Source organism: Macaca thibetana, chromosome 5 (assembly GCF_024542745.1).
Source record: "Macaca thibetana thibetana isolate TM-01 chromosome 5, ASM2454274v1, whole genome shotgun sequence".
NCBI lineage: Eukaryota > Metazoa > Chordata > Mammalia > Primates > Cercopithecidae > Macaca > Macaca thibetana.
In genome coordinates, this window is record NC_065582.1 from 76275474 (window position 1) to 76297729 (window position 22256).

The 22256-nt window shown below is 41.3% G+C and overlaps 1 protein-coding gene and 1 pseudogene across 7 annotated transcripts in view; one reads left to right on the plus strand and one right to left on the minus strand.

Moving 5' to 3' along the window:
• The window catches only part of ANK2 (ankyrin 2), a 695484-nt gene that overhangs the window by 582785 nt on the left and 90443 nt on the right, over positions 1-22256 (minus strand). The gene's annotated exons all lie outside the window — the stretch shown is intronic.
• On the plus strand, positions 5094-7133 carry LOC126955003 (eukaryotic translation initiation factor 2 subunit 3-like; annotated as a pseudogene).

Consider the following 22256-nt stretch of genomic DNA (forward strand, 5'->3'; position numbering starts at 1 on the left):
AGATGATTAAGACATAGTCTCTATATAGGGTTCTATATAGGGTTACTAAATAAAATACAAGAGGCCTGCCTTGTTGAATTTGAATTTAGATAAACAATAGTATATTTTTTAGTATAAGTATGTTCTGCAAGTAGAAATTCTGAAATCAGTTTCACAGGGTTGAGATCAAGATGTTGACAGGACTGTGCTCCCTCCAGAAGCTCTAGAGGGAGAATCTGCTCCTTGCCTCTTCCAGTTTCTGGTGGCAGCCAACATTCTTTGACTTGTGGCTGCATCCATTACTCCAGTCTTCAAGGCCTCCATTTTCAAATCTCGATCTACTCCTCCTTCCCCTAGCCTTCTCTTCTGTGCTTGTGTCAAACTGCCCTTCTGCCTGCCTCCTATAAAGACACTTGCCTATTGCTTATAAAGTAGGCTTTTAGGGCCCACCTGGATAATCCAGTATAATCTTGCCATATCAAGATCCTTAATCACATTTGCGAAGACCCTTTTCCAAGTAAGGTGACATTTAAGGGTTCCTGGAATTAGGACCTGATACCTTTGAGGACCATTATTCAGGCTATTATGGATGCTATATAGATAACTAATACTACATATCTACTACTATGATAGATATTCTCCAGGGAATACTGGAGAAACTTGAAAGGAGATCAAAGAAGAGGCAGATGTCAAGACAGGCTTCCTGAATCAGTGGTGTCAGAGAATATAAATCACTAAAACAGCAATTATAACAATAGCCAGTAATCAGACCAATCAGAACAGACAGGCTACAAATAACCACTGCAGCCTACCTGTGAGTATCAGTTCAACATCAGTCTTGATAACAGATGTAATGTTGGATGCTTGCTAGACATATAGGGTTACCAAATAAAATACAAGATAATAAATAAGAAGTATCAACTGGATGACAAAAATCATTTGCACACAATTCCTAACATATCACCTGGGGAGGAATCATGGGCAGGAAGATTGCCCCATATAGTTTGAGGCATATCGTTTTAGTTTTTGTTTTTAACTCCTATGTTGTCTACATTGCACTTCAAAAAAAGTCTACATTGCCTGTCATTTCAATTATTTTTTTCAACTCAATTTGCACAAAATCGCTACTCAATTATTTACTTAATAATTTTAATTTTTTTCATAAAAGTAAGTTGCTTTGTGCAAAAAAAGCATAGCAATATAAGGTTACATAAAGTAATAATTCTCTTCTCCTCCACCTAATCCCAGAGATAAGCACATCAACAGATACATCAAGGGCTTTATCTGTGAATACGTAAATTTGCATATATAAAATATAAATACATATATTGAAATCAACGGGAAGGAGCAAGCATTATGCTGCTGGTGGAAATGATAAAACAGTGCACCCTCTGCCCATTATGCTCCCAAGAAGCAGCAAGCTGCATGCTTCTTCCTTTTGTACTTTTTGGATCCAGTTCCACAGGAAATATCTCTAATTCATAAATTCTTAATTCCACAGTGGCATCCTAAAAGAGGACTGGCAAGAAGAGCAGCAATTCAAATATGAACAACAGCTTCCTCCAATCTCCCTCTAAACTTTTCACCCTGAAAGCTTCCTCGGTTGTCGCACAAACGCCTCAAATCTAAACCACCTAAAATTGAACTTGTCATCTTCCTCAAGAAACCTGCCACTCATCATGTTTCTCCATCTCACCTAGTGGCCCAAGCTGGAAACCAGGAAGTGACCCTTTTCCCCCACATCCTGTAACAACAAAAGTCACCAGATCCTGGAAAATATCACACAAATTTATAAATTTTTCTAATTACTGAATTATTGCAAAAAAAAAAAATCAAGAATGGTCTCCCAGACCTTCACCTCACCCTCCTCTTAATCGTACTCTGTACTGTAGCTAGAGTTATCGTTCCAGAACATAAATTTCATTATGATACATCTTTCTTCAAGCACTTTAATGGATCTTCATTGCTCTCAAAATAGAGTCCTGAAGAGCGTTTATAACATCCTAGTTGAGAGCGCTCCTGCTATCTCTCTGCTTCATCTCTCACCCTCACAATCTTTTCTCAAACCACACTCATCTTTTTTTATTTTCCTAAGTTTGCATGCTAACCCATGCTAGAACTCTCTATGTACTGTTTTTTCCAAGAAAGACTTTTCTTTTTCTTTACTTAGCTGACTCCCATTCAATTCAAGGTTTTAACTTAGTTATCAGCTGCTCCAGGAAGCCTTGCCCTAATCCCCTTAGCCTAAGTTAGGGGTCTCTTTTTCTGTAACCACAGCATCCTGTGCCTTCTCGGTCATTTATTAACACTTAGTAATTATAATTGCCTGTTCACTTGTCTCCCACCACCACTAGACCACAGGATCAGTTCACCTTTGTATTATCAGGACCAAGCACAGTAATAAAGACGTGGTAGGATCTCAATAAATAGTTGTTAAGTAAGTAGAAAGAGTAATGCAGATCCTCAGGAGCAAGGTACTATGTATACATTTATCTTCAGGAAGGCAGTTCAGTGCATGGCTTCACTATAATGAACAAAATGATAGCATGATTTTTACAGCATTTTGTTGACTACTGAGAAATAATTTGCATTGAAGACACATGAATCCCACACACAAAAAATAAGCACATTCTCCCTGCCTCTGCAGGAAGGAAATCAGACTATGATTCAGTTGCCAATGTATGCCCTCCTCATTCTGAATTCACACAGAAGGCAGAAGCAGTAATGTCACTACAGAGTTAACTATCTTGGTGTCCTACATAATTCTGTCATAACCATAGTGCGATGAATAGTTTCTCAGCTTTGCAGGTTCAGAAGCTCAATTTTATTACTTCATTTGAAAATGAAAAGCCGGCTGGGCGCGGTGGCTCCCGTATGTGATCCCAGCACTTTGGGATGCCGGGATGGGTGGATTTCCTGAGGTCAGGAGTTCGAGACCAGCCTGGCCAACATGGTGAAACCCCGTCTCTACTAAAAATACAAGGCAGGGCGCAGTGGCTCACGCCTGTAATCCCAGCACTTTGGGAGGCCGAGGCAGGCGGATTACGAGGTCAGGAGATCGAGACCACCCTGGCTAACACGGTGAAACCTCTTCTCTACTAAAAATACAAAAAATTAGCCAGGCCTTGTAGTCCCAGCTACTCGGGAGGCTGAGGCAGGAGAATGACGTCAACCCGGGAGGCGGAGCTTGCAGTGAGCCAAGAGATCGCGCCACCGCTCTCCAGCCTGGGCGACAGAACGAGACTCCGTCTCAAAAAACAAAAAACAAAAAACTAGCTGGCTGTGTTGGCGGGCGCCTGTAATCCCAGCTACTCGGGAGGCTGAGGCAGGAGAATGGCTTCAACCCAGGATGCGGAGGTTGCAGTGAGCCGAGATTGCGCCATTGCACTCCAGCCTGCGCCATTGCACTCCAGCCTGGGGAAGAAGAGCGAAACTCCATCTCAAGAAAATAAAGGGGAGGGGAGGGGACCGGAGGAGAGGGGAGGGGAGGGGAGGGGAGCACTGAGGCTGACTTTCTCAAAAGGGGTTCTTCATTTGAACACAGAGCACAAAAAATTGAGTGACTATTTATCAATTCTCCCAACAATAGCAAATAATTGGTACCATTCTAGATGCAGAGAGAAGTTAATTCATTACATGCAGTGAATACCTTACAGCTATGAGGACTTACTTCACTCCCAGAACTCCAGAGGGCCTGAATCATATGAAGTAAATTCCTGTGAGATATAAATATAGCATACACACACACACACGCTAGATCGGTACTATATCTCACTACACCAGTGTATATACTACGTACATATACTAATGTAAAGGAAAATGCATGTCGGCAAAACTAGAATACAGTAACATTGCTAATCATAATGTAGGTTGAAAAAATGTAGTCTGAAGAGTGGAAGGGTTAGGTGTTTTTAAAGGATACTTTAGGCCAGGCGCCGTAGCTCACGCCTGCAATCCCAGCACTTTGGTAGGTCAAGGTGGGTGGATCACAAGATCAGGAGATCGAGACCAGCCTGGCCAATATGGTGAAACCCGTCTCTACTAAAAATACGAAAAAAAAAAAAATTAGCAGGGCATGGTGGCACATGCCTGTAATCCCAGCTACTTGGGAGGCTGAAGCAGGAGAATTGCTTGAATACGGGAGGTGGAGGTTGCAGTGAGCTGAGATCGCGCCACTGCACTCCAGCCTGGGTGACAGAGCGAGACTCCATCTCGAAAAAAAAAAAAAGAAAGGATATTTTAATTGACCTGTCATATCCTGCTGATTCAGCCTTCCTCCCTCGGGAGAGGCCAGGATATGAGCTCTTGGAGAGAAGGAACCACATTTGTCTTAACTCCAAATTTTGCTGAAATTTGAACTCCTAATAATTAACATTGTACATGGCATATACTCCATTTCATTGACCCAATGAATGGATGGATGAATAAGTTGTGTTATACTGCTTCCTAGCTTCTTTTCTATAGGTAGTCAATTGTACATGTGGTGTGTGGATTCTTGTTCATTCTTTCAACAAGAACCTATGTGAGTGAATTCTAGGCTAGGAACTGAGACAGGTTATGTATTATACATCAGAATTCATGTTATTAAGGATTAGTCTACTATTTTACACATATTACTTATTATTTAAAAAAACAAAATGTAGGCAGGGCGCGGTGGCTCACTCCTGTAATTCCAGCACTTTGGGAGGCTGAGGCGGGCAGATCACCTGAGACTAAGAGTTACAAGACCAGCCTGGCCAAAAAGGTGAAACCCCATCTCTACTAAAAATACAAAAGTTAGCCAGAAATGGTGGCGTGCACCTGTAATCCCAGCTACTAGAATGGCTGAGACAGGAGAATTGCTTGAACATGGGAAGCGGAGGTTGCAGTGAGCCAAGATCGTGCACTCCAGCCTGAATGACAGCAAGACTTCATCTCAAAAAAACAAAATAAAATAATAAAAATAAATGAATAAAAATTTTAAAAGAAAGGAAAAAGTATTGGAGAAGATGTAAAGTTGGAACTCCTGTAAACTGCTGGTAGAAATATAAAATGGTGCCACTACCCTAGAAAACAGTATGGAGGTTCCTCAAAAATTAAAAATTAAATTATGATATAATCCAGCCATTCCATTTATGGGCACATACCAGAAAGAACTGGAAGCAGGCACTCGAACAGGTATGTGTGTACCCATGTTCATAGCAGCATTATTCACAATAGCCATTTGCCCATTGAAGCAACACAAGTGTCCTTCAATGGGCAAATAAATAAAATAAAATGTGGTATATATATACAATGGAATGTTATCCAGCTTTACAAAGGAAGGAAATTCTAACATCTGCTACCTTGTGGATGAATCTTGAAGACATTATACTAAGCAGAATAAGCCAGTCACAAAAGGGCAAATAAGGTATGGCTCCATTTATATGAGGTACCTAGAGTAGTCAAACTTGTAGAGACAGAAAGCAAATGGTGGTTGCCAGGGTCTGGGGGATAGGGAGTTATTTTTTAATGGGTATAGAATTTCAGTTTTGCAAGATGAAAAAAGATCTGAAGACAGATAGTGGTAATGGTTGCACAACACTGTGAATCTACTTAATGCCACTGAACTGTACACTTTAAAATGGTTAAAATGAGATCCATGCCAGGGGCACTAGGCACCATCAGACCTACCATGGACAAGCCAAGACAATGGTACCAACCTGAGTAAGTCAGATGGCCAGTCCTGGCACTACCACACCCTTGTGGTACACCAGTGGGGCTAAAGATACCATGCTATGCATGAGGATGTGACCGAATGGACTCTACTTTTACGCAAAGTTATCAAGCAGATGAGTCACAACTAATATAGGTACAATTGATCATGTTGCTCATAGAAAATCAATAATTGTAAAAACTATTTCTGTCATTCACACTGTCAGGTTCAAAAATGAACTGTAAAGAAATATTACTATCAAGTTTGGTTAAGCTAAATGCCAAGATTTATAAACTTGATGACTTAAGTTTCCTCGGCCAGAATATTACAGATGCTGTGGAAGCAGTACACCTTGATGAGCTTCCTACAGACATTCCAGGGACCAAAAGAAACTTTGACCTAGTCACACATGTTTCCTTGGTTGACCGTCCTGGCCATGATATTTTGATGGCTACTTTGTTGAACGGTACAGCAGTGATGGATGTGACCCTTCTGTTGATAGCTGGCAATGAATCTTGTCCTCAACCTCAGACTTTTCTGAATACCTGGCTGCCATAGATACTATGAAGGTGAAACATACTTTCATTCTATAAAATAAAATTAATTTGGTAAAAGAAAGTCAGGCTAAAGAACAGTATGAACAGATCCTTCAATTGTATTAATATAAAGTAGAGTAGCAGAAGAGCCTCCTATTATTTTCATATCTGCTCAGCTGAAATACAATCCTGAAGTTGTCCATGAGTACACAGCAAAGAAAATTCCAGCCAGGCACAATGGCTTACACCTGTAATCCCAACACTTGGGGAGGCCGAAGCGGGCGGATCACCTGAGGTCAGGAGTTCAAGACCAGCCTGACCAACATGGAGAAACCCCATCTATACTAAAAATACAAAAAAAAAAAAAATTAATCGGGCATGGTGGCACATGCCTGTAATTCCAGCTACTCAGGAGGCTGAGGCAAAAGAATCACTTGAATCCGGGAGGTGGAGGTTGAGGTGAACTGAGATCATGCCATAGGACTCCAGCCTGGGCAACAAAAGCGAAAATCCATCTTAAAAAAAAGAAAAGAAAATTCCAGTACCTCCAAGAGACTTTACTTCAGAACCCCAACTTATTGTTGGGGTTCCTTTGATGTTAACAAACCTGGCTGTGATATTGATGATATCACCCGGGAGTACAACTGGTGGCAGTATTTTAAAAGGCGTATTAAAGGTGGTCCAGGAGACAGGAGTCAGACCTAGTATTGTTCCCAAAAATAGTGAAGGAAAACTTGTGTAAAACAATCATTTCCAAACTTGTAACACTTTTTGCAGAATACGATGATCCTCAGCACACTGCTCCAGGGAGTCTTACTGGAGTTGGAACAAAAATGTACCCAGTGTTGGCAGAATGGCAGGACAGGTGCTTGGTACAGTTGGAACTGTACCTAAGATCGTCACAGGACCGGAAATGTCCTATTTACTTTTTAGACAGCTTCTAGGTGTATGTATAGAAGAAGGCAAAAAAGCAGAAAAAGTACAAAAGCTGTCCATGAATGAAGTTCTTATAGTAAACACAGGATCTCTGTCTACAGGAAAAAGAGAGTGCAGTCAAAGATGATTTGGGTAAAATAGTTCTCACTAATTCTGTGTGCACAAAAGTAGGAGAAAAAATTGCCCTTAGCCAAAGAGTTGAGAAACATTAGCATTTAATTTGTTGAGATCAGATAGGAAGAGGAGTAGCCGTGAAGCCAACAGTAGATGACAAGTGCAGAATTACACTTAAATAACACAGTTGGGCGAAGTCAGAATTTCTCTTAGTAACCTGGGGGTGTATTTTCAAAGCAAAATGAGGGAATACCTTTCACAGCTCATTACCTTTGTAGAAACTGTCAGGTGATCCTCATGTTTTGTGATGAAAATTTAACTCCTTATACTTAAAGAGTAGGATATATAATTATGTCAAAAATGGTATGTTGATCAATTTAATATACATTTTAGCAGACATTGATCATTGTTAAACACTTTCAGATTTGTACTTCTATGCCGTTTTGAAATGAAATTGCTTGTTACAACAGGCCTTTGTTGTATCACACATACCACTGGACTTATTTGAAATAAAGTTTTATTTTAAAAAAAGAAAAGAAAAGAAAAGAAAAGAAAAAAGGTGGCCAGGTGTGGTGGCTCATGCCTGTAGCCTTAGCACTTTGGGAGGCCAAAGTGAGAGGATTGCTTGAGGCCAGAAGTTTGAGACCAGCCTGAACAACATGGTGAGAACCCATCTCTATTTAAATTGAAAAAAAATTTAATAGTTAAAAAGGCAAGTTTTACAATATGTATGTGTACATATCTATATATGATATATAATATGCATGTCTATATATAATATATATTATATGCGTGTGTGTGTGTATATATATATGTACACTTTTTTTTTTTAAAGGCAGAATTTCGCTCTTGTTGCCCAAGCTGGGGTGGAATGACACAATCTCGGCTCACCGCAACCTCCACCTCTTGGGTTCAAGCAATTCTCCTGCCTCAGCCTCCTGAGTAGCTGGGATTACAGCCATGCACCACCACGCCAGGCTAATTTTGTATTTTTAGTAGAGACGGGGTTTCTCCATGTTGGTCAGGCTGGTCTTGAACTCCCAACCTCAGGTGATCTGCCCACCTCAGCCTCCCAAAGTGCTAGGGTTACAGGTGTGAGCCACCACACCTGGCCATGATATGTATATTTTATCACAAATTTTTTTAAAATTCATCTCAGCCAGATGTTGTGGCTCATGCTTGCAGTTCCAGAACTTTGGGAGGCTGAGGAAGGTGGACCACTTGATCCCAGGAGTTGGAGACTAGCCTGGCCAACATGGTGAAATTCCAATTCTACAAAAAATACAAAAATTAGCTGGGCATGGTAGTGTACACCTGTAGTCCTAGCTACTCCCAGAGTCTGAACTGGGAGGATCGCCTGAGCTGGGGAGGTCGAGGATGCAGTGAGCCATGATCGCACCACTGCACTCCAGCCTGGGCAACAGAGTAAGAACCTGTCTCAAAAAAAAAAAAAAATTAGCCGGGCATGGTGGCAGGCGCCTGTAATCCCAGCTACTCAGGAAGCTGAGGCAGGAGAATCACCTGAACCCGGGGGGCAGAGGTTGCAGTGAGCCGAGATTGCATCACTGCACTCTAGCCTGGGTGACAGAGCAAGACTCCGTCTCGGAAAAATTAAAAAAAAAAAATTAATCTAGTTCTCCTTTCTCATCCTGTACCTGGATCTTGACATTTATCTAACTTTAGGGTCTGTAGGTCTTGTTCATCTTTCACTGAGAGAAATAGTTATACACTTTACCTGAGCACTGAGACTCCGTGAGCAACTGGGGCCACTCTTGGGTTACCTTTCCCTGGAATGAGGGCTGGTTATCATCATGTCAAGTCTCTGAGTAATATATCCAAACATGAATCTCCGAGGAATCTAGTTTAATTAGCTTTACACTGAAGTTAGAGTGGGGGTTAGGGATGGGTCACATTGGAGAGTGGTAATCTCAATCTCTCTTCTACATTTATTGGAAAATAACATCCACAGATAAGATGGCTTCTGGGATTGCTCTCTGTCCCTACTTCTATTATTGCAAAGTTTAGTCTCCAAAGGAATCCAAAAGAAGTCCAATTAGATTGTAGGGGAAAGAGAGAGAAATTATGCAGCATGTACCAGATACTGCTATTGTTGCTTGACATTCATTACTTCATTTGATTTTCATAACAAACATGTTATCATCTTTGGACTAGGAGCCAAATCTAGTTATTTTCTGACTCTACAGTCCAGGCTCATTCTATTCTATTATGCTCGCAGTTGCCTAGAGTCCATTTCTGTCACTGCCTCCTCCTGGAAAGAGCTGTGTTACCCTAAAATCAAAAATCTATAGCCAAGCTTTTATGTTGGCAGGCAAATGAGACTCCTGGCAGCAAGTTTACCCTTTGATGAAAGCACTTGATACTGATTCCCTGTTAAAATAGTTTGGGGAGGAGGAAGAGAAGGGGGAATGGCAGAATAAGTGCTTCTTCATCTCTGCATTCAGCATCTCCCTTGGCTCAAAAAAGAAAACAAAGCAACCAACTCATATAGACGAAAGAAATTAAACCTGATACCTGAAAATCACTAAGTGTAAATTTAGGCTTACATATAGACCTTGTTGACTTAATCATACCTAAATTGCTTTTCCAGAAGTATTTGTCATGGGATTATTTTGCTTTATTAGCTAGGAATAGACAAAGCAATAAACACATAAGATAACTACATACTCTGCTTCTATTAATCACTTAATCAGCTATCTCCCAACAAATGATCTGATTCTTCTTCCAAACGAGAAAACTTGTCTATCAAAATACTACTTTAAGGACATCAAATCCTTACAAATAAAATCTTAATACACATCAATGAATTTTGTAAGACATTCAAGTTAGAAATCTGAGCAAATAAACTAGTAACTGCATGAAAACTTTCCAAAGGATTTTCATAATCTTTTATAGCTTATCTTAAATTGAAATTCACATCTTGTCACAAAAGCACTTGAGAGTTCTGTGTGTGCATTGTAAAATGTCTTCTAACACAGTGGATGGGAGTAAAGTCAACAATTAGTTACTCTATAAACCAAATAAAATGTGATTATGGAGTGCTGAGGAGCTGCTTGTTACTCAATGGAGAAAATTATTGGCTGGGTGCGGTGGCTCACGCCTGCAATCCCAGCACTTTGGGAGGCCGAGGCAGGCAGATTACTTGAGTTCAGGAGTTCCAGATCAGTCTGGGCAACATGGTGAAACCCGATCTCTACCAAAAAAAACACAAACAATAATAATAATAATAATAGCCGGGCGTGGCGGCATACGCCTGTGGTCCCAGCTACTCAGGAGGCTGAGGTGGGAGAATCACTTGAACCTTGGAAGCAAAGGTTGCAGTGAGTCCAGATTGCACCACTGCCTTCCAGCATGGGTGACAGAGTAAGATCCTGTCTCAAAAAAAAAAAAAGACAAGAAAATTTTATTTCTATCTGAGCTTTAGTTTTCTCATTTATGAAAGATAGTATATAACAAAATCATCTCTTAGTACATTTCAGTCTTTAAGTTTCTATCATTTGGTTATTCAGTAATATGATAAACCAAAATATAAAATAATTCATATCTAATTGTTAGTATGTAATGACATAACGAGATAAAATTATTAACAAGGGTTTTCAGAGTAAATAACAATGGTAAAATCTACTTGTCTTATTACAACTTTTCTAAATTATTATTTGATAACTAATATGCCTTAATATCATTAAATTCTTTGAAAAATATAAATATTATTCTGGTCTTTCATATAAATAATTTAACATTAAAACTTTAATTTCTTAAAGAAGCATGTTTAGATTTGCCTTTTTTTTTATTTGTACAAATTTATGGGGTATGTGTGCAATTCTGTTACATGCATAGGTGCATGTAACAATCTAATAATGGTCAAGTCAGAGCTTTTACAAACCTTAAATTTACTTATTTACAACTTGTTTTAATTTCTTTGACAAAATGATTTAACAAATGGCATCACTAGATATAAAAATTTAATTTGAAGTTTCTCTTGCATTTTTAATATCTATAAGTTTTTAACAGTATAAATTGAAGTTCTCCTTGAAGTAAACCACATTCTTCTGGTTTTATTTTAAAATTTTGGATCAAAAGGAATTGTAAGTTTATATTATCCAAAAAAGAAAAAAGAAATGTAGTTTTGAGGTGGCAGATGGGAGGTTTAAAAATAATGCACTCATTTCCAAAAGATGCTATAATAAGCATGTTTCAGCTTTATAATAAAACAACAATAAAAGAAAGAGCATACCATGCAAATAAAACTCACATCTTCCTTTATAATAGGGCAAAACTTTATCCCTCTCCTTTCTTTGGGGTCTATGTTTTTCCATATTTCTGAAATAGTAGTAACTCAACTAAGCAGGGAAGATGGGAAATTATAGAATGTGTAGCATCTCTATGTTTCTTATATACCTTGTATCAGATGAAATTAGTTTCTTATAAACCTTGTATCTGACAAAATATTTTTCTGCTATAGTTGGCATAAAGCATTTACTTTTATGAGAACCACAGTAAACACCAAGCACCTAAAATGACAACCATCCTTCCCTAGTAACCATTTTATAGTTATCAACAATGCTGATCTTTGTAGACTGTGGATCCTTTTTAATACTGAAAGGATTCAAATTCCATGGCAATACTACTTGTACCATAAGAATGCTTTCAAATCCTTCAAATGTTTAGTTGTCACTAGGTTCAATTCTGATATCCTGCCTGATGCAAAATTTACATCATTGCCTACTAAACAAGGAACTAAATATAAGGCTGTGTTGTCGCAGGCGCGGTGGTTCACGCCTGTAATCCCAGCACATTGGGAGGCTGAGACGGGCGGATCGCCTGAGGTCAAGAGTTCGAGACCAGCCTGACCAACATGGAGAAACTCCGTCTCTACTAAAAATACAAAATTACCCAGGTGTGGTGGCGCATGCCTGTAATCCCAGCTACTCAGGAGGCTGAGGCAGGAAAATCGCTTGAACCCAGGAGGCGGAGGTGGCGGTGAGCCGAGATGGCGCCATTGCACTCCAGCCTGGGCAACAAGAGCAAAACTCTGTCTCAAAAAAAAAAAAAAAAAAAAAAAAAAAAAGGATGTGTTGAAGAACAAAATAAAATGTGGTTTATGTTATGTAAAAGTAGTTACCAGAGTCCACTAACATGCAGTCTATCTGTAATGTTATTAGGAACTTGTCTTTTAAAGAACCAGTAGGCCGGGCGCGGTGGCTCAAGCCTGTAATCCCAGCACTTTGGGAGGCCGAGACGGGCGGATCACGAGGTCAGGAGATCGAGACCATCCTGGCTGACACAGTGAAACCCCGTCTCTACTAAAAAATACAAAAAAACTAGCCGGGCGAGGTGGCGGGCGCCTGTAGTCCCAGCTACTCGGGAGGCTGAGGCAGGAGAATGGCGTGAACCCGGGAGGCGGAGCTTGCAGTGAGCCAAGATCACGCCACTGCACTCCAGCCTGGGCGGCAGAGCGAGACTCTGTCTCAAAAAAAAAAAAAAAAAAAAAAAATACAAAAAACTAGCCGGGTGAGGTGGCGGGCGCCTGTAGTCCCAGCTACTCCGGAGGCTGAGGCAGGAGAATGGCATAAACCCGGGAGGCGGAGTTTGCAGTGAGCTGAGATCCGGCCACTGCACTCCAGCCCGGGCTACAGAGCAAGACTCCGTCCCAAAAAAAAAAAAAAAAAAAGAACCAGTATACATATATTCCCTTTATGTCTGTTACTCATAAAGATTAAAGTATTTGGGAATTTGCCAGGCGCGGTGGCTCACCCCTGTAATCCTAGCACTTTGGGAGGCCAAGGCGGGCGGATCACGAGGTCAGGAGATCGAGACCATCCTGGCTAACACGGTGAAACCCCGTCTCTACTAAAAATACAAAAAATTAACTGGGCGTGGTGGCGGCGCCTGTAGTCCCAGCTACTCGGGAGGCTGAGGCAGGAGAATGGTGTGAACCCGGGAGGCGGAGCTTGCAGTGAGCCAAGATCGCGCCACTGCACTCCAGCCTGGGCTACAGAGCAACACTCTGTCTAAAAACAATAAAAATAAAAATAAAAAAATAAAGTATTTGGGAATTCTACCTAAGTAGATGTTAATATTTTTACTTCTCTTATCTAACAAAGTATAGGATGCTTTAGAAGTAAGAGGCTTTCTTTACCTCCACCATGATTATCCAACATTTGTGATCTTGGTTCCTAAGAGGCTCCTAGAAAAAGGTGAAACCTTTTTACAAATATGTACCCCTATATATGCTGCTCAAAAATCTACAGCTTTACCTTGCTCCTTCAGACTCAAGAAAACTTTGAGGTCATCTGGGCAGTCCTCTCCAGTGTGGGAATCCCCTTTATGATATCCCTGACAGGTAGCTCACCAGTTTCTGCTTAAAGACTCCAAGCACAGGGTCCTCCCTGCTTCACAAGGTGTCCAATTCCTCTCTCAAATGTTAGAAAGTTCTTATTTTAAGGAGATATCTACTTCCTGCAGCCTCCACCCAGTAATCCAACTTCTGCCTTCTGAAGCCACATGAAATAAACTTAACTCCTCTTGTCAATAGAATTTTTCTTCAAATAAAGAGATGCAGATATTTTCACAATTCTTCCCATAACCTTGTGCACTATCTTTCTTGGACGTGTTCAAATTTATCAAAACCCTCTTTAAAATTGGGAGCTAGAAAGACTGCTCAAATACTCTGTAAGATTGAATGATACAGGGACATTATACTTTCCTGAATTAGTCCTCATGTAACATTTCCCAGAAGAATAGCTACTTTTTATTTCTTCCCACCTTTGAAGCCCCTTAAGGAAGGAACAGTTGGGCAGGGTGTGATGGCTCATGCCTGTAATCCCAGCACTTTGGGAGGCCAAGGTGGGTGGATCGCTTAGTCCAAGAGTTCGAGACCAGCCCAGGCAACATGGTAAAGCCCTGTCTCCACTGAAAATACAAAAATTAGCTGGTGTGGTGGCATGCACATGTAATCCCAGCTACTTGGGAGGTTGAGGCCGGAGAATTGCTTGAACCCAGGGGGCAGAGGTTGCAGTGAGCCACGATCATGCCACAGCACTCCAGCCTGGGCGACAGAGCAAAACTCCATCCCAAAAAAAAAAAGGAAAAGAATAGTTAACGGGGCCCCTGACTAGGAAGAAAGACCTTCTATGAGTCCCCTCACTCTGCTAGAAATCTGGTCATCAGGCTCAGAAATCAACGAGGTAGACTTCAAGATCAATTGGTTGGAACCCTGATATTTCACGGAGACAATGTAGCACATTATCAAACACAGATTATTTTTATTGACTAGTGGTCATTTTAATAAACAAAGAATCCACTAATTCCTTCTTATAAATAGAAGTTAATTTAATATTTTATCACCTTTCTTATTTCCAAAAATGTCTAAATCAGTCTTCTCTTATTTATTCTCTTTTTTCCACAATGACAAACTATGTAGTCCACTATAGTAAGTTATCTCCACCATATAGAAGAGAAAATAAATCTAATCCTTTGGTATCTGGGGAGCTCCTCAGTGAATCCTTTGCTATCACCATCTTGGATAACTCTCTAATGCTGCTTCCAAAAAAGCAGTGGTTGCTCCCTTTTATAATCCCACCAACAAGGGTTCCAATTTCTCCACATTCTCACCAACACTGGTTATTTTCTGGTGTGTATTTTTTTGGTTTTGTTTTTATTTTAATAGTAGCCATCCTAACAGATATAAGGTGATATTTCATTTTGGTTTAGTTTCACATTTCTCCGATGCAGAGAGAGAGAGGTTTCGCCTTCAAGTCTTCCACCTTTTAGTTCATGTTCTCTCCCATCCTTTCTTCTTTCTTCTTCTCTAGCAGCGTACCTTCTCCCATCCCAACTGCTGTGGTCCCTAACACAGAGGTCAAGGGCACAGATTTACTAGAAAATACAGGAACTTGAGGATATATACTACATATCCCTGAGGGAAATCACTGGCCATCTTTAAATCACTGATTTAAAGCCATCAGTGGTCACTGTTGTCCTTATTAGTACTTGTTTCTTCTCCTCTCCATAATAAACTCAACTCTAAGTTAAGAAATATAAGTATGCTTAGTTTTGTGCTCCTACAGCCTGTTAAAAAAGTCTTTTTTTTCCAAGGCCTTTTTCTACCTCCTTGGTCTCAAATCATAACTTTGCCCCTGGTAGCCATGTGATCTGCTGATTTAGACGGTGTCCTCTGCACTCTTCCTCTAAGAATTTCTAACAAGCCAGTCATCAGGTACCACTTTAGCTAAACCTTCATTTTGACCTTCCTATTCAGGATGCCTTTGTCCCAGCTACCTTTATTTCCAGTCTTCTAACACTTAAGGATTTTCTAGTAAGCTGAGAACCTCAGGCTTCAGCTCATCTAAGACTTGGGGATTTTTCCCTCAAATCCCTTTTGAGTCCTTTCTGAACTTTCCATTTTACCACAGTATAATAATTGTATAAGGGCACCCTCCATGCACAACAACTTCTTTATGAGAGTATTGTTTTCTTGCAAATAAGTATACATTACTTTTTCCTTAGAAGCAAATGTGATTTTTTTTTAAGTTGGTGAAAGGCACCAAACCATAATCTGTTACATAGAATCCATGCCCTAAACACTTTGAGGGAAATAAAAATACACAAAATATGGTTCCTGCCCTCAGAGAACTTATGCTGTATTTGAGATGATTAAGTATATAATCTTAATAATTAAAAAAAAAATTGGGTAGCACATAATATGTGTCCTCTGTAATGACTCACTAATCATTAATGATCATATAATGATCACACATGGAGGATGTTAGGAGACTGCGGCATTTGAGACAGGCTTTGCCTAACCTATTAAGATTTCAGCTAAGTTCACAACATGTGCAAATTCATGGAGAACACTCTATGGACAAAAAGGATAGGTGCCAGCAAATGCAGGGAGGCGAGATGCTTCAGATGTGGTCTGGATATGACAATCCAAGGGTCACACAGTAAGTACCCCCTTCCAACTGAACTGCCTACCCATGACAGTGGTCCTACTCATTCTTTACACAGAAGTGGCCACTGATTGGAACAGAGTGGGCCTGACTCAAGGGCAGCTTCTCCACAGCCTGGGACTTGACCCATGGAGTGGACTTACTCAAAGGACTTTTCCTCCTGGGGCAATGGAAATTAGTCCAGACTATCTCCCTCCAGAATTTATAGAGAATGCAGAGAGGATTGGTGAGAGGGAGAAAGGAAGCGAGCAACCCCTCAAGAAGACACCAGACAACAAAGCCTGGGTCCTGGGTATTTATAATAAACCCCTTTATCTTAAAATTATCTGAGTGAATCTCTTCCTGGCAAACAAAAAAAGCCTGATGTAACATATTTTAAGAACAAGTAATACACAAGTCTACCCTGAATAGAGGATTTATGGAGGGGAGTAGCAGAAGGTAATTTTGAAACAGTTCGAGGTCTTCGCATGTGAAGAACTTCGAATGTCAACTATATATTTTTGTCTTTTTTATCTAATCTATCCTTGATCTTAGCCAAAAGGCTGACAAGCGATTTTTAATCTAATCTTACTTTAATTTTGCCATTGCATATTTAACAAAACTTAAAACCAAAACAGTACCTACCAGATTAAATAGAAATAAATTAATTTGCAAGATATATATGTGACTCGAATAGCAGGAGGAAAAATGTTTGATTTTGGCCAGGCGTGATGACTCACACCTATAATCCCAGCACTTTGGGAGGCCAAGGTGGGCGGATCACTTGATGCCAGGAGTTGGAGACCAGCCTGGCCAACATGGCGAATCCCCATCTCTACTAAAGATACAAAAATTAGCCAGACCTGAAGGTGCGTGTCTGTCATCCCAGCTATTGGGGAGGCTGAGACATGAGAATCATTTGAACCTGGGAGGTGGAGGCTGCACTGAGCCGAGATCGCAACACTGCACTTCAGCCTGCGCCACAGAGTGAGACTCCATCTCAAAAAAAAAAAAAAAAAAAGTGTGATTTTACTCTTATTTGTCACAGATGACCAAAGGCATTTACTATGCTGGTGGTGGCTGGGCACATTGGCTCACATCTGTAATCCTAACACTTTAGGAGGCTGAGGTGGGCAGGAGGTCAGGAGATTGAGACCATCCTGGCCAACACAGTGAAACCCCATCTCTACTAAAAATACAAAAATTAGCTGGCCGTGGTGGTGCACGCCGGTAATCCCAGCTACTCGGGAGGCTGAGGTAGGAGAATCACTTAAACTGGGAGGCGGAGGTTGCAGTGAGCCGAGATCACACCACTGTACTCCAGTCCAGGCGACAAAGCAAGACTCCATCTCAAAAAAAAAAAAAAAAAAAAATTCTGGTGGTTAGTTGATAAAACAAGCTGATGCTTTCTAAATCTTTTCTTTTTTTCACACACCGAACGATGGAGATCTACACCCACACCTCATATTTCCATATGTTTTTACACACAGTCAAGGATGAATTTTGTTTTTTTGTTTTACTTTTTTTTTTTTTTTTGAGACAGAGTCTCACTGTCGCCCAGGCTGGAATGCAGTGGCCGGATCTCGGCTTACTGCAAGCTCAGCCTCCTGGGTTCACACCATTCTCCCGCCTCAGCCTGGGATTACAGGTGCCCGCCACTATGCCCGTCTAATTTTTTGTATTTTTAGTAGGTTTCCCTTGGCCTCCCAAAGTGCTGGGATTACAGGCGTGAGCCACTGTGCCCGGCCCAGGCTGGTCTTAAACTCTTCAGCTCAAGCAATCTGCCTACCTTAGCCTCTTCAAGTGCTGGGATTATAGGCATGAGCCACCATTTCTGGCTCTACACTTTTAATTTAATGGATAAAAATGCAGAGCTAATCATCTTATTTTGCTTTATGAACAGATTTGATTGGATTTTATTTTATCCTTTCTGAAAATTTTCCAAATCGTGCACACTAATTCTCATGAAGATTCTCATTTGGTCTCACAGAAAAATATATTTCCTCTTAAGAGCAATTATAAGTGTGGATAGACAAAGCCAACAGTACTTTGTGGTTGAGCTGGAAAATGTTTACTCAGTTTGATGCTGTGGCCAATAAAACAAAACAAGAGGAAAATACTAGAAGTATGGGAACAGAGGGAGTCTTTAAAGTTATAATATATTATAGCAAGTCACTTTAATGTAGCTTTGGTGAAACAGCTGCTTGCTCTAGAGAAAATCCATTTGGAAGGTTCTGTGAGCTTGTGAGCTGTGAATGCAAATGATGGAAGAGTTTGTACATCTGGGTTGTTGGTGGGAATATTTAACCTTTTTCACTGCTTACTCTTGGTGCTTCTTTTGCTACCTCCCCTTGATCCTTAATATGTCTGCCTCAGTTTGGATTATTAACAACCCTTCCAATGACCCTCAATGAATGGCAGTAGTGGCTTTCTTTTTTTCTTCTTTTTGTTTATTTATTTTCTTTTTTTTTTTTTTTTTTTTTTTTGAGATGGAGTCTTGCTCTGTCGCCCAGGCTGGGGTGCAGTGGTGTGATCTCGGCTCACTGCAACCTCTGCCTCCTGGGTTCAAGTGATTCTCCTGCCTCAGCCTCCCGAGTAGCTGGGATTACAGGCACCGGCCATCCCGCTCAGCTAATTTCTGTATTTTTAGTAGAGATGGGGTTTTACCATGTTGGTCAGGCTAGTCTCGAACTCCTGACCTCGTGATCCACCCACCTCGGCCTCCCAAAGTGCTGGGATTACAAGCGTGAGCCCCCGCGCCCGACCTTTTTGTTTTTTTAAAGAGACAGGATCTTGCTCTGTTGCCCAGGCTGGAGTGTAGTGGGTGCGATCATAGCTCACAGTCACCTTGAACTTCTGAGCTCCAGCAATCCTCTTGCCTCAGCCCCACAAAGTGCTGGGATTAGGTGTGAGCCACTATGCCAGCCTGGTGTTGCTTTTATATTTTCTTTTTTTGAGACAGTCTCTTGCTTTGTTGTCCAGGCTGGAGTGCAGTGGCCTAATCTTGGCTCACCGCAGCCTCTGCCTCCTGGGTTCCAGCGATTCTCATGCCTCAGCCTCCCGAGTAGCTGGGATTACAGGCATGTGCCACCATGCCTGGTGAATTTTTATATTTATTTTGTAGTGATGGGGTTTTGCCTGTTGGCCAGGCTAGTCTCGAACTGCTGGCCTCAAGTGATCCGGCCACCTCAGTCTCCTAAATTGCTGGGATTGCAGGCATGAGCCACTGCGCCCAGCCTATTTTGAGATATCCTAGAAACTTTTTACAATGTTGACCAAAGCATTTTGGTTTACAAAATCCATCCTTCTACTTCTTGCTGACAGGTTTGATGGGAAAAAAAAAAAAAGCCGGGCGCGGTGGCTCACGCCTGTAATCCCAGCACTTTGGGAGGCCTAGGCAGGCAGATCACGAGGTCAGGAGATGGAGACCATCCTGGCTAACACGGTGAAACCCTGTCTCTACTAAAAATACAAAAAATTAGCCGGGCATGGTGGCAGGCGCCTGTAGTTCCAGCTACTCCGGAGGCTGAGGCAGGAGAATGGCGTGAACCTGGGAGGTGGAGCTTGCAGTGAGCCGAGGTCGCGCCACTGCACTGCAGCCTGGGAGACAGAGTGAGACTCCTTCTCAAAAAAAAAAAAAAATTAGTAAGGAGTTGTGGCACGTGCCTGTAGTCCCAGTGTCTTGGAAGGCTGAGGTGGGAGGATTGGTTAAGCCTGGGAGATCGAGGCTGTTATTAGCCATGATCACACCACTGTACTGCAAGTGAGACCTGGTCTCAAAAAAAAAAAAAAAAAAACATATTAACTGCCATCGTTTATAGGAGTTTATGCTTTCAACATACTCATTTAAGTATGCCATATGTATTTGTAGAAGCACTGCTTATCACAAGACTGGAAACAACCAAAGTGTCCATCAGTAGGTAGCTGGTTACATAAATTAGTTTACTCATAACATGAATGGATACTAAGCAGGTAGTTTAGCTTTAGTTCATGTATTTTCACTATTGTATAGTATGTCAGAGTATGAGTATATACCACAGTACGTTTTAAAAATATATCAACATAAGTCAGGCCCGGTGGCTCCTGCCTGTAATCCCAGCACTTTGGGAAGCCAAGGCGGGAGGATCACGAGGTCAGGAGATCGAGACCATCCTGGCTACCACGGTGAAACCCCATATCTACTACAAATACAAAAAATTAGCTGGGCATAGTGGCGGGCGCCTGAAGTCCCAGCTACTCCGGAGGCTGAGGCAGGAGAATGGCGTGAACGCTGGAAGCGGAGCTTGCAGTGAGCCCAGATCGCGCCACTGCACTCCAGCCAGGGCGACAGAGCGAGACTCTATCTCAATAAATAAATAAATAAATAAATAAAATAAAAATATATCAACATAAATAGATTTCATAACATAAGTTGAAGACAAAAAGCAAAACACCAAAATGCCAATAGTATGCTATCAAGAAATTTAAAAACATGAGAAACAATTATATTTATTGTTAGGTATACATTCATATGAAGTACAAGTTCAAAGAAATGCATGGGAATGATGAGAGTTGTTACCTGCAGAGTTAATGGAGGATACACTTGGAAAGAGATACTGGGTTAAACCACATGACACTGCCAATGTTTATGCATTTATGACATACAAAAACACCAATCTCATGTTCCAACCCAACATATAAGTAGTGTTCCCTTATGTCAAATAGGTTTTATGTCTTAAGCTAAGAGGTGAATACACATGTGTTCACATGAATGCATGTGGCTCCACAAACTCTGTGACCCTAGAAAAGTCCAGGCGAGGTGGCTCACGCCTGTAATCCCAGCACTTTGGGAGGGACAAGGCAGGGGGAATCATGAGTTCAGGAGCTCGAGACCAGCCTGGCCAACATAGTGAAACCCCGTCTCTACTAAAAATACAAAAATTAGTCAGGCATAGTGGTGCACACCTGTAGTCCCAGCTACTCAGGAGGCTGAAGCAAGAGCATCGCTTGAACCTGAGAGGAGGAGGTTGTGGTGAGGTGAGATCGAGCCACTGCACTCCAGCCTGGGCAACAGAGTGAGATTCCATCTCAAAAAGAAAAAAGAAAAGAAAGGAAATGCTATTTATTCTGTTTTTTGTTTTGTTTTGTTTTGTTTGAGATGGAGTCTCACTCTTGTCACCCAGGCTGGAGAGCAGTGGTGCAATCTCAGCTCACTGCAACCTCCTCCTCCCAGATTCAAGAGATTCCCCTGCCTCAGCCTCCCAACCAGCTGGGATTACAGGTGCAAGCCACCACGCCCAGCTAATTTTTGTATTTTTGGTAGAGACAGGGTTTCATCATGTTGGCCAGACTGGTCTCGAACTCCTGACCTCAGGTGATCCGCCCACCTCGGGCTCCCAAAGTGCTGGAATTACAGGCGTGAGCCACTGAGCCCAGCCTTTAATCTGGTTTCTTCACCTGTAGCATGGTGAAGAATGTATATCTCACAGGGGTATACTAAGGATCAAATAAGTTAATATATGTAAAGGACTTAAAGAGTGCCTGGCACATAGGCAAGCACTATTTGATTCCATTACTATTGTTTGTATAGCTGTTTGTATGGTTGGAAAATATTTTATGGAAATATGTTTCAATTTCTTATGGAAAATGGTAAATAGAAACAAAAGTAGAGAGAATAGTATAATGAGATATAAACAAAATTGGAGAGAATAGTATAATGACTCAAATCATTTTGCCTTCACAATTAGCAAATCATGGCCAGTGTTTCACTTCTATTCTCATCCCCTTTCCAGAAACACGAGATTATTTTGAAGAAAATCCTAGATTTTATCCATAAGCATTTCAATATATACCTTAAAATATAAAGACTTTTAAAAACTTAACCCGGCCGGGCGCGGTGGCTCAAGCCTGTAATCCCAGCACTTTGGGAGGCCGAGACGGGCGGATCACGAGGTCAGGAGATCGAGACCATCCTGGCTAACACGGTGAAACCCCGTCTCTACTACAAAATACAAAAAAACTAGCCGGAGGCCGGGCGCGGTGGCTCAAGCCTGTAATCCCAGTACTTTGGGAGGCCGAGGCGGGTGGATC